This window comes from Pelophylax lessonae, assembly GCF_965119305.1.
Source record: "Pelophylax lessonae genome assembly, chromosome: 6".
NCBI lineage: Eukaryota > Metazoa > Chordata > Amphibia > Anura > Ranidae > Pelophylax > Pelophylax lessonae.
This window is the reverse complement of record NC_138773.1, coordinates 97,031,299-97,043,357: the sequence shown is the minus strand read 5'-3', so window position 1 is coordinate 97,043,357 and position 12,059 is coordinate 97,031,299. Positions and strand designations below refer to the sequence as shown.

Here is a 12,059-nt window from a genome sequence, read left to right as displayed (position 1 = left end):
GTCATGTCCTGCATTGAGGGAAACCTGCTGTTTTTTCCTATTCAGCTTCCAATCCCATGATCAAAGTACTTACAATTTCCCAGTGATCTTATGCAGACAGGGCTCTGGCATTGCTTTCTACTATGCACAGCAGGTAACTGGTTAAGTTTAGGCTTGTGGGCTGTCTTGTATTGCAGTCATCCAATCGGTTTGAAGTGAGGCTCAGACAGACAGGCTGAACTGTGGAGTGGGTGTATCGGATTAGGCTGATCCTTCAGGCTTTGTTGAGATAGGGAAGCCATTTTGGGATCTTGCAGCAGTGTGGAATAGCAGATACTGTCAACTTGCAAACTTCCTCTTTTCCCACCACCACAGCTGGATATGAAAGGACTTGGCATGTAGCGGTGTGTCTTCATTCCTCTAGAACATGTGTCGCAGAGGCTTCAGGAACCTGGAAAGCTAGGTTTGCTTGTGTGCTTTCTCTCCTCCTTCAGACTGATCGTAGCAAGTTATAAATAGTTGAATGATCTTTCATTGTTGCTATGCTGCTTATATTATGTTTTGTAAAGCTTCTGCTCTCTGAAAGCTTCAGCGCAGCTCCAAATAGGAGGCCTGAGTGGCACATTCATTGTATATTATAAAGTAACTGGAATTCTATTTTGTGCCAGCCTCATGCCGTGTTATGTTGTGTATCCAGGGGAAATCTGCCTTCACAATTTTTTGTGACAGCGGAGTTTCTGATCTGTAGTGCAGTCTGGTTCTAAGGTCCATTTCTTTTTTGTTTTTTATTTAGGTTGTGGTTTATAATGTTAAGTGGTTGGTTGTTGGGTAATGATGATGCTTTTTCTTTAAACAAAAATGAAGTTTTTTTAATGGCAATTTCACACACACAGGAATAAAGTGTATAAATCAATTCAATCGTAAATATTCAGTCCTTCATTCCTGGATTTACAAGCACTGCGGCTTGTATATTTGCCTCCTGCAGGACAACGTGGTTAATCCTAGCAGGTGTGCTGTGATACGAGGGGTTAACACCAGCAGCTCTGTCTGGAAGTGACAGTTGTAGATTCTGTCCTATAAAGAGCTCCTTGTTCCTGCACATGTGTTCCATTGTATGGCAACATTTGCTGCAGCTCTGCTCTGTAAACTCTCTAGGCAGATGTCAGTGTGATCACTGAATGCTTGTGGTTTAGATCAGCAGACGAATTCTAGTGCCCATTGAACAGACCCCTGCTGTGAGCAATTCCTTTTACTGTCATCCTGCTTTGGAGTGAATGGGAATGCTAAGTCTTCCGTCCTAATTGTGCAAGTCTTGATTTAACCCCCTTCAGTGCATCCTGATGGCATATTTGAAAGCCAGGTTCTGTCTGTGAGCTTGTACGAATGTGTTGCAGGGTTGGCATGTTTTTTATTGGGTAAGAATTTTTAATTTTAGACTTGCTACTTAGATAACGGAAAGATTGACTAGGTCTGGCCTTGACCATGAAGAGCATGTCTGTCACCATAGCTAAAATGGTTTCTAGCAGCAGGTGGGTTTTTAAATGTAGTGTGTGTGTGTGTGTGTGTGTGTGTGTGTGTGTGTTTGAGGCACGTGTGTGTTTGATGCTCTTTTGCTACGTAGCTGAATTTGGGTCAGATACTTGGAAGATATGTTATTCAAAGCTTTGGTTTTCCTTCAATAACATTGTAATTTTTCAAAGTACAGTGTTGCAAAGTGAACCATAAGATGATTACTTCAAATCAAATCGGTTTAAGGTGTAACTAGCTGCTCCTTTTGGTTCTACTTTAAGTGCATATTTGTAATAGTGAGCGCACTTTCCTCTGCATGCCTTTTAGGAAATTTCAAGTTGCTTTACAATAGACTGTACTATACTCTTGATTTATTAGCTTGCTAACTATGTTGCTTTATGAAAGAAACTAAGTGGCAAACCACTTTCTAAGCAGGAAAATTGCAGATGAAAGTGAGATTTTTGTTTCCACTTGGGTTTTAGTGAAATTGTTTCTTCCTGGTTGTCCTGGGTTTTTTTTTTTTTTTTTTCCAGCTGTTTTAAACTTTTTGGTCCTGCCTACAAATGTTGCCAAAGGCTGCATCTTTATTGCCTCATTGATTCTGTTTCACTTTGGTAAGTGGATCTGACTTCTAGGCTTAGCCTTGATTTGCCAATTCCATGTTCCATGAAAATCTCCTCACTGGGCACTGAACTTTTTCTGTGTGGATGGAAACCTGGCATAACTTTAATGTTTTTAAATAAAGAATAGTCCAAGGGTATGTTGAATGCCCTGTTCTGGGTGTCTTTATGGTTTATGGCAGTGAAAGTAGATGCTTTAGTCCAATTTTATCAAACGCATTTAACAAGTCAAAGTTAAGCATTCAAACAGCAGTAACCCATGCCATCCTGCCCTATTTAAAGTGACATTTAGAGTTGGTTCACACTGGGGCGGCACGACTCTGTACTACTTCGGGGGCGACTTGTGCATTCCCATGCACCACGACTTCGGAGCGACTTGCATGGACTTCACATAATGGAAGTCTATGCAAGTCGTTCCGAGGTCGCCCCGAAATAGTACAGGACCCTTTTTCTAAGTCGGAGCAACTTGTGTCGATCCTATTAGAACGGGTCCTGTAGCGATCAATGGACCACGAGGGAGCGCGACTTGTCAGGCTGAAAAGTCGCCTGACAAGTCGCGCTAATGTGGATAAACTCTAAAGCCTTGTTGTGTGAGGTTTGATTTATTTATTATAATTTAAAAATGACAAACATGTTATACTTGCCTGCTCTGTGCAGTGGTTTTGCTCAGAGCAGCCCAGATCCTCCTCCTTCTTGGATCCCTTCCCTCCTGCCAAGTGCCCCCACAACAAGCAGCTGGCTATGGGGGCACCTGATCCACAGCTGTGTCCATTCTGACATGGAGCCGCAGCCTGGCCCTGCCCCCTCTCTCATTGGCTCACTGACCACAGTGGGAGCCAGTGGCCCCCGCTGATGTCTCAGCCAATCAGGAGGGAGAGTCCCGGGCAGCCGAGGTTCTCGTGCACATCGCTGGATCAAAATGGGGCTCAGGTAAGTATGGGGGGGGGGACTGCTGCACACTGATGGTTTTCTATCTTAATGCATGGAATGTATGAAGATAAAAAAAAAAAAAAAAAAAACAGTTCTGCCTTTAGAACCATTTTAATCTTTCAGCTGAAGTGCACTGATGTGACCGTTCTCTGATTGTGTCTACTTCTTGCTAAATAAGCTTGCAGCCCATTGTAATGTTTGCTTTTGGGTGAATACAGCTTTAATAGCATCCCATACTTCTGAAAGATTCCCTTTATTATATTGCAGCTTACCAATTCTTGGATGTGATGACTACATTTGTTTTTTCTTTTTTAAGGCCATGTGTAGGTTGAACATTTTGCAAACTCTCCTAGAAGCCTTTCCTCCATGCAGCAGCGTTTTGGCAGAAAAAAACACCTGGGCACATTTTTCAGGCATCAAGCGCTTGGTCATTCTCATTTTATTGGCCAGAATAATAACTTATTCTGGCCATGAAACTAATGCTTAAGCTCCTAAATGCACCTAGCATTAACATGTGTTTAGATGCGTTTACAAGCGTCAAAACTCTGCTGCTCCTGGATGCATTGGTAGTGGGTTTTCTTTTCTGCCTCTAAAAGCCCCTGCTACTGAACACTGCTAAAGGCCTATGTGCGCATGGACACATAGGCTAACCTATAGGCAGGGGAAAAAACAGCCTGATGCCTAGGAGCAGCTGCAAAATTATCCAGTGTGCATGAGGCCTTCGACTTTCTTCTATTTTCATCTGGTGATCCATCCAGTAGGTCTGGTTTAAAAAAAAAAAAAAAAAAAAAAAAAAAAGCTTTCTTCCATATGTCTTCAGGGATGAAACCATTTAACACTGGCATTTTAATTAGGGATGCACCGAAATGAAAATTCTGGGCCGAAAATGACTTTTTCCCCCCAAATGATTTTAAAATAGAACAGGGGCATACGCCACAAACGGGCAGTGACGTACACCTGTAGCTGCCACCCTGTCGCAGTATATGTACTGTGACGGGTTAGCAAGTGGTATATTTATATAAAATAGTGAAATAACACTCGCGCCAAGAAAGGTAAAAAGTGTGTGTGTAAAGCTGCATATATATAAACGAAGGACTGCTGCTGTAGACAACCCGCAGGGGTGTGCAGTGAAAATAAATGTAATACAGATATTACCAACAGCGCATGTCTCTAAAAAAAATAATAATAAAGTATCTGTGGTGGGTGGTCTATTGGGTCAAGACAATTGATACCAAGATATGTTGCATATAAAAATACTATTGCTCCTATAAATCGTACTTGATAGCCTATCAGCTACCTGTCACCTTAAGTGCATATAACATTGCAACATGCATATAAAGTGCTTAAACAGTGCATACAATTAGTGCATTATTGGGGAACCGATACCAAGATTATCATGTGATATTATTAACAGCAATATTTGAATATTAGAAAGAAATGTTTGTGTTTTTATAAATGTCTGTAAAAAATACTTCTTAGTTTCCTTGAAATTCATAGAAGAAAATGGTTAATGGTGATAAGTGTCCAAAGAGTCCAAGTAATAAATACAGTATTAGTGTCCAATAAAAAACGGTCAGATGAGAATTTCCAATAGTGCAGTGGTGGTGTCACCCTCCGTGCTTGTGCAGTATAGTGTAGGCAATTCAAACTCACTGGAAGTTGTTGACCCCCAATACCTTACGGCAAGTGGGTCAGTAGAGCTTAGTAATAGATGTCCACCAGCGGGGTCCCATCCGTCCGGGTGGTCCTGGGTTTCTCCTTCCAGCCAATCAGCGGCCTCCCCTCTACCTGTGCACAGCGCTGTGTATGAGGAGACGGACGTGTCTGCAGTGTACAATTCTCCAATGTATTCTGAGGACCCAATAGACCACCCACCACAGATACTTTATTATTTTTTTCTAGACATGCGCTGTTGGTAATATCTGGTTAATTTAATTACCAATGGTATTTTTATTATGCAGCATGAGGGGGTTAATGTATTGCCACAGCTGGTCACTGATGCATTAGTGACTGACCAGTGGCAATTAACCCCTTTGTGCTGCATTAGTGCAACCAGTGTCAGTGTTAATTTACACTGGTTGCACTGACACTGGTTGCACTAATGCAGCACAAAGGGGTTAATTGCCACTGGTCGGTCACTAATGCATCAGTGACCAGCAGTGGCAATACATAACCCCCTCATGCTGCATAATACAAATACCATGGGTAACCTCGCCTCAGCCCCAACCCCCCACCTTGTCGGCACCTCCATGTCACAGGCAAACTCTCTGCTCCTCCTGTGTCCTTCCTTTCAAAAGTCCCGCCTCTGGCCGGCCTCCCGGTGATGTCACTACTACAACTGTGTGTATGACTGAACTAACACACCAGGCATGCAGGCGAGCTGCCGCTAATAGCTATAACTATGTGAGCCCTTCACTTCCTTGTCAGTGGAGATACCCGCCTGACAGGGAAGCGAAGGGCTCACATAGTTATAGCTATTGGCGGTTGCTCGCCCGCCCGGTGTGTTCATTCATACACCCAGTCTTAGTACTAACCGGGAGGCGGGACTTTTTAAAGCTGCGCCTGCAGCGGCCATCATTTAATTTCGGCATCTTTAACCCATTTGGCCGAAATTTTGCGGCCGAAAATTTCGGTGCACCACTACATTTTAATTTTATTTTAAAAACTTTATTCAAAAACAAAAAAAAACTGCTGCAACCAATGCTAAAGTGTGGGCTGAAGTTTGGCTTCAATTTGTTAGTGTATTTAAATCTTCTAGTACATTTTAATATGAAGGCTGACAATGTTGCTGTGTACTGTGCCCCCCCCCCCCGTGCTCTTTCAAACGGAGTGGGGGCACGCTTAATACACAAGGTGCGTTACTGGTCAGATCACCAGGTGAAAACGGATGGAAAAAAGGCTGAAAAAAATACTAAGGGATCCACCACATCTAATGATTGGTAAGCTGCAATAGGTTACATTTTTTTGTTTTGGGTTTAACTGCTTGCCAACCGCAAGTGGTCAGAGCGGCCACTCCCGCCACTTGCCTGTGGTTTCTTGAGCTTACCGCTTTTTACTGGCACTCCCGAGAAATGATCTGACTGATCGTGCGGCTGGCCATAGTGGTTACCAGAGACCAGATGGCCCCTGATCACCACTATGGTCTTGGAGGACCGGAGTGACGTCCCTTTCAGTCTAGGGCAGAAGTAAAACATATAATTTTTCTTTTGTTTATTGATGGACACCGCTCCATATCATCTTTGACCCCTGGGTTATACTGCTCTCCATAGGAGTAGGGCTAGGTGGAAACAAAACTTGACTACTCTGCTAGGGCAGTCCTATGGGTATACTTCACACTTCTGCTATAGGAGTTCAGTTTTTTTTTTTCTGCCTAATCTGGAGTAAGTACCTGGTTTCCTGCTGGGATCTACGGTCCTGGCATTTCTTTCCTTTGTTGAATTGAATTTTTTCTTGTATTTTCTCCCCCCCCCCCCCCCCCAAGATCTGTTATCGAGTTGGAAAGTTTTCAGGGTTTTTTTTTTTTTTTCAAAGGAAGGCAACAAGGTCCATCTGATCTTGGATCTCAAGGCCCTAAATCACTTTGTGCAGGTTCAGAAATTTCAGAAAGTCCATACGCATGGTGGTGGCATCCCTTCATCAAGGGCATTTTCTGGCCTCTCTCGATGTCAAGGACGCTTACCTTCATATCCCAATATATGTAGGGTATCAGCTTTATCTTTCCATAAAGAGGATCTGTCGTCCTTATTTCTATTACAATTGATATTTACGTTCCTTGTGATAGGAATAAGTGATTAAAAAAAAAAAAATTAAAGCGTCCCCATCCCTCCGTGCTCACACACAAAAGCGGTCACATACGTAAGTCGGTTATGCATATATGAACTGTGTTTGCACCACACGTGATGTATGGCCACAAACCTTAGAATGAGAGCAATAGTTTTAGTGCTAGACCTCTAACTCTAAAGCGGTAACCTGAAAAATTCTTTAAAGCGTCGCCTATGGAGATTTTTATCCACTTCTGGACTGGAAAGATTTGCCTCCTTATTAACCAGGCCACTTTTTGCGATTTGGCACTGCATTACAACTGGGCGATCATGCGACACTGTATCCAAATAAAGTTGGGACACACACACACACACAGCTTTCTTTTAGTGGTATTTGATCACCTGCGGTTTTGATCATGAGCTATAAAAAAAAAAAAGCAGTATTTTTCACTTTCTGCTATATAACATTACCAATTTAAAAAAAAAATTAAAAATCAAATTTTTTCATTTTTGGCCAATTTGTATTTTGCCACACATTTTTGGTAAAAAAATCCCAATAAGTGTACTTTGCTTGGTTTGCGCAAAAGTTATTGTGTCTACAAACTAGGGGAAAGATTTGTCATTTTTTAAATTTTTTTTACTAGTAATGGTGTGATTTTTAGCGGGACTGGGGCATTACGGCTGACAGATCGGACCCCTAACGGACATTTTTGACACTTTTGGGGGGTCCAGTTACATTGCTACAGTAATCAGTGCTAAAAATATGCACTGTTACTGTAATAATGACACTGGCAGGGAAGGGGTGACCACCAGGAGCGATCAAAGGGTTAAATGTGTACCTAGGGGTTGATTCTAACTGTGTGGGGGCCAGACTTGGTGGATGGAAACAGGGCTCCTGTTTTCCAAAATAGCAGGAACATAGGAGCCCTGTTTCAATCAGTGACAGATGAGCGGTGTGCCGTGTTTACAACGGCACACCACCTTCTGTCAGTCCCTGCAGAGAATGCCAGGCTCCCAGCGGCCATCGCAGCTGCCGGACATGTTGCTTAGCTGCAGGGGTAGAGAGCGGGCACGCGATGGCTCCGCCGTACGGGTATGGCAGTTTGCGCAGGAGAGCCAGACTGCCGCATTATATCTGCGGCGGCTGGTCTTTAAGCGGTTAAATATCGTAGTTTATCGCCATTTCACAAGCATGCAGAATTATAAAGCGTGACATATTGGGTATCAATTTACTTGGTGTATCAGCTTTAATATATTACAAAAAATTGGGGTATAAATGATGTGGTTTTATTTTTTAATTCACTAAAGTGTTTTTTTTTTTTTATTGCGTTTGAAAATCCGCTGCGCAGATACCGTGTGACATAAAATATTGCAATGATTGTCATTTTATTCTCTATGGTCTCTGCTAAAAATAAAATGTAATGTTTGGGGGTTTTAAGCAATTTTCCAGCAAAAAATTCTGATTTAAGCTTGTAAACAAAGTGCCAGAAAAGGCCTAGTCCTCAAGTGATTAATACTGCTTAAATGGCTTGTTTATGAGGGTAGTTGCTACAGGATACTATTTTGCTTTGAGACCGGTCCTAAGTGCCACATGTAGTTTCTGTTGACTCTAAATTTTGGATTGTTCCAATAGTTGGTTATTTGATCTTTTAGTTTTGATTCGGATGCTACATATGGCTATGTACAGTGGGTACGGAAAGTATTCAGACCCCCTTAAATTTTTCACTCTTTGTTATATTGCAGCCATTTGCTAAAATCATTTAGGTTCATTCTTCTTCCTCATGAATGTACACATAGCACCCCATACTGACAGAAAAACAGAATTGTTGACATTGTTGCAGATTTATTAAAAAAGAAACTGAAATATCACATGGTCCTAAGTATTCAGACCCTTTGCTGTGACACTCATATATTTAACTCAGGTGCTTTCCATTTCTTCTGATCATCCTTGAGATGGTTCTACACCTTCATTTGAGTCCAGCTGTGTTTGATTATACTGATTGGACTTGATTAGGAAAGCCACACACCTGTCTATATAAGACCTTCCAGATCACAATGCATGTCAGAGCAAATGAGAATCATGAGGTCAAAGGAACTGCCTGAAGAGCTCAGAGACAGAATTGTGGCAAGGCACAGATCTGGCCAAGGTTACAAAAAGATTTCTGCTGCACTTAAGGTTCCTAAGAGCACAGTGGCCTCCATAATCCTCAAATGGAAGACGTTTGGGACGACCAGAACCCTTCCTAGAGCTGGCCGTCCGGCCAAACTGAGCTATCGGGGGAGAAGAGCCTTGGTGAGAGAGGTAAAGAAGAACCCAAAGATCACTGTGGCTGAGCTCCAGAGATGCAGTCAGGAGATGGGAGGAAGTTGTAGAAAGTCAACCATCACTGCAGCCCTCCACCAGTTGGGGCTTTATGGCAGAGTGGCCCGACGGAAGCCTCTCCTCAGTGTAAGACACATGAAAGCCCGCATGGAGTTTGCTAAAAAACACCTGAAGGACTCCAAGATGGTGAGAAATAAGATTCTCTGGTCTGATGAGACCAAAATAGAACTTTTTGGCCTTAATTCTAAGCGGTATGTGTGGAGAAAACCAGGCACTGCTCATCACCTGTCCAATACAGTCCCAACAGTGAAGCATGGTGGTGGCAGCATCATGCTGTGGGAGTGTTTTTCAGCTGCAGGGACAGGACGACTGGTTGCAATCGAGGGAAAGATGAATGTGGCCAAGTACAGGGATATCCTGGACAAAAACCTTCTCCAGAGTGCTCTGGACCTCAGACTGGGCCGAAGGTTTACCTTCCAACAAGACAATGACCCTAAGCACACAGCTAAAATAACGAAGGAGTGGCTTCACAACAACTCCGTGACTGTTCTTGAATGGCCCAGCCAGAGCCCTGACTTAAACCCAATTGAGAATCTCTGGAGAGACCTAAAAATGGCTGTCCACCAACGTTTACCATCCAACCTGACAGAACTGGAGAGGATCTGCAAGGAGGAATGGCAGAGGATCCCCAAATCCAGGTGTGAAAGACTTGTTGCATCTTTCCCAAAAAGACTCCTGGCTGTATTAGATCAAAAGGGGGCTTCTACTAAATACTGAGCAAAGGGTCTGAATACTTAGGACCATGTGATATTTCAGTTTTTCTTTTTTAATAAATCTGCAACATTGTCAACAATTCTGTGTTTTTCTGTCAGTATGGGGTGCTATGTGTACATTCATGAGGAAGAAGAATGAACTTAAATGATTTTAGCAAATGGCTGCAATATAACAAAGAGTGAAAAATTTAAGGGGGTCTGAATACTTTCCGTACAAGACTACTGTGTGCCATTCATAGACTCTTCATTTATCCATTGATGTTTTTATTTTTTGTACTAGTGTTGCCTTACTGCAATGCGAGGGCACTCCTTGATGCATGTTGCGTGCGAAAATTGTGCATGTTAAACCCCACGTACACACGCAACAATTATCGGCCGACCGGTCGTCCGTCTTTTGTCCAGAGTGGTGTTTTGTTGGTTGGAATGTGCCTAGACTGCACACGAATTTTCTCGCCCAACAAAAATCTGCTTCTGAAGTGATGTCATGTGTTGGTTTGCTTTCTATGTGTTTTCTTCTCTGAGCATGCCCAGTCTTGCTCATAAGATTTTTCCCTGTCCAAATCTGTACTGACAGCACAAAAATCGGCCGTGTTTTGACGGCCAACAAAAATTTTATAGTCTGCACACCAGATTTTTTTCGGCCGAAAAGTCGGTCGGTTGTCGGAAGCATCATACTAACAAGCCGAAAATCGGCAGATCGGACATTGGCCGAAAATTCCCTGCCAATTTTCAATGCGTGTGTATGAGGCTTTACCCTTACATGTTGGTGTAAACTGGCCCTCATTATTAGGGGTAAAAATACCTTCTTAACTGTTTTGTTACACAAAATAGGAGGAACCTCGGTGTTCCAGGAAAATTCCAGTTTTATCATTCCAGAAATATTGTTTTTTGCTACCAAGTGATAATATAGGATACATTACCTGTAACTATTTAGCAGTTGCATCACTTGCATATTTGTATAATAATATTTTACTTGGCTGTAGGCAGCAATTAATCTAGACATTAAATGGTTAAATCCTCGGTGTAATATTTCAATTTACTTTTTAAGCTCCCTCCAACTAATCGCTAATGATCGTGTTATTTTATTTCTTGTGCACCAAATACTTTGTTCGGCATCACTGTGAATGCCATTCACTAACCATTTGCATACATGGTGTACTGTTTGCAGTTTAAACTTCTGGAGATAATGGTTAAATTGGGTGTTCTCCATCTACAAAAACAGTCTGGTGTAAACAAGTATATCTGTTTTGAGAGATGCCTCCACTGGTTACCTTTATAAAAATGCTTCCTGACAGGGTTTGGCGGCAATACTTGAGTTGACCTTCCGCACTCTTTAAATGAGTGTCAGTACTTCTTACCTCTCTGCACTTGTTCAGTGAAGTGATTTCTGAGACCATTAAACTGGTTCTAGATCCTCCCAGTCCCTCATTATACTTACCTGAGACAGATTTCTATCAAATGCTGTGCCAGAGAGCAGTGCTCCACTTTCTTCTACCTCACAAGGCAGAGTGATAGCAGCAGAAACCATTGTCTCCTGCTGCTGTCATTCAAGTCCTGTGGTGAGGGGGCGAGGCCAAGCTGCGCTGTCAGTGTCTATAGACCTAGGCAGTGTGCTCAGGATCGAGCCCACACAAGGAGCTTCCTATGGGGGCACTTGCCATGACTTGGACCCAGTAGCGCCAGCAGGGGGCCCCACATGAGGAGGATTAGGGCTGCTCTGCAAAATCATTGCACAGAGCAAGTAAGTATAATGTTTATTTAAAAGAAAGTAAAATCACTCTATGCATCATTATGACTGGTAAAGTGTTACTAAAACCAGGACTCTGCATTCACTATGCCTGGTCTCCCACAATACACAGAACATGGAAATGCAATCATTTTAGGAACTATAAACTGCTAAATACCTTTTCTCATCAGCGCTAAATAACTTTTTTCTCTTCAGCAATATATAGTGTTTTGTCTTCTATCAGGGTCTGGTTAAATCTTGTAGGAAGAGTTTTCATTCTCCTCTGACTGTCCTATGAGGTTGCAGGACCCCTGACCCTTTGTCTGGACAGCGCTGATTGGCCCTGTGCTGATCACATGCACCCTCCCAAGGAAAAAAAAAACTCAAGCAATACACGTCAAACTGAGCATGTGCAGTGTGACTCAAAAGGCTCTGTCT

At 42.6% G+C, this 12,059-nt stretch overlaps 1 protein-coding gene across 1 annotated transcript in view; it reads left to right on the top strand.

Annotated features, from left to right (window-relative positions):
- The first annotated feature begins 244 nt into the window (after positions 1-244).
- Positions 245-12,059, top strand: part of SUN1 (Sad1 and UNC84 domain containing 1) — a 135,659-nt gene continuing 123,844 nt past the window's right edge. Inside the window, exon 1 of the mRNA XM_082260650.1 lies at positions 245-442. The gene's annotated coding sequence lies outside the window, so the exon portion shown is untranslated. The remainder of the gene's footprint in view (positions 443-12,059) is intronic.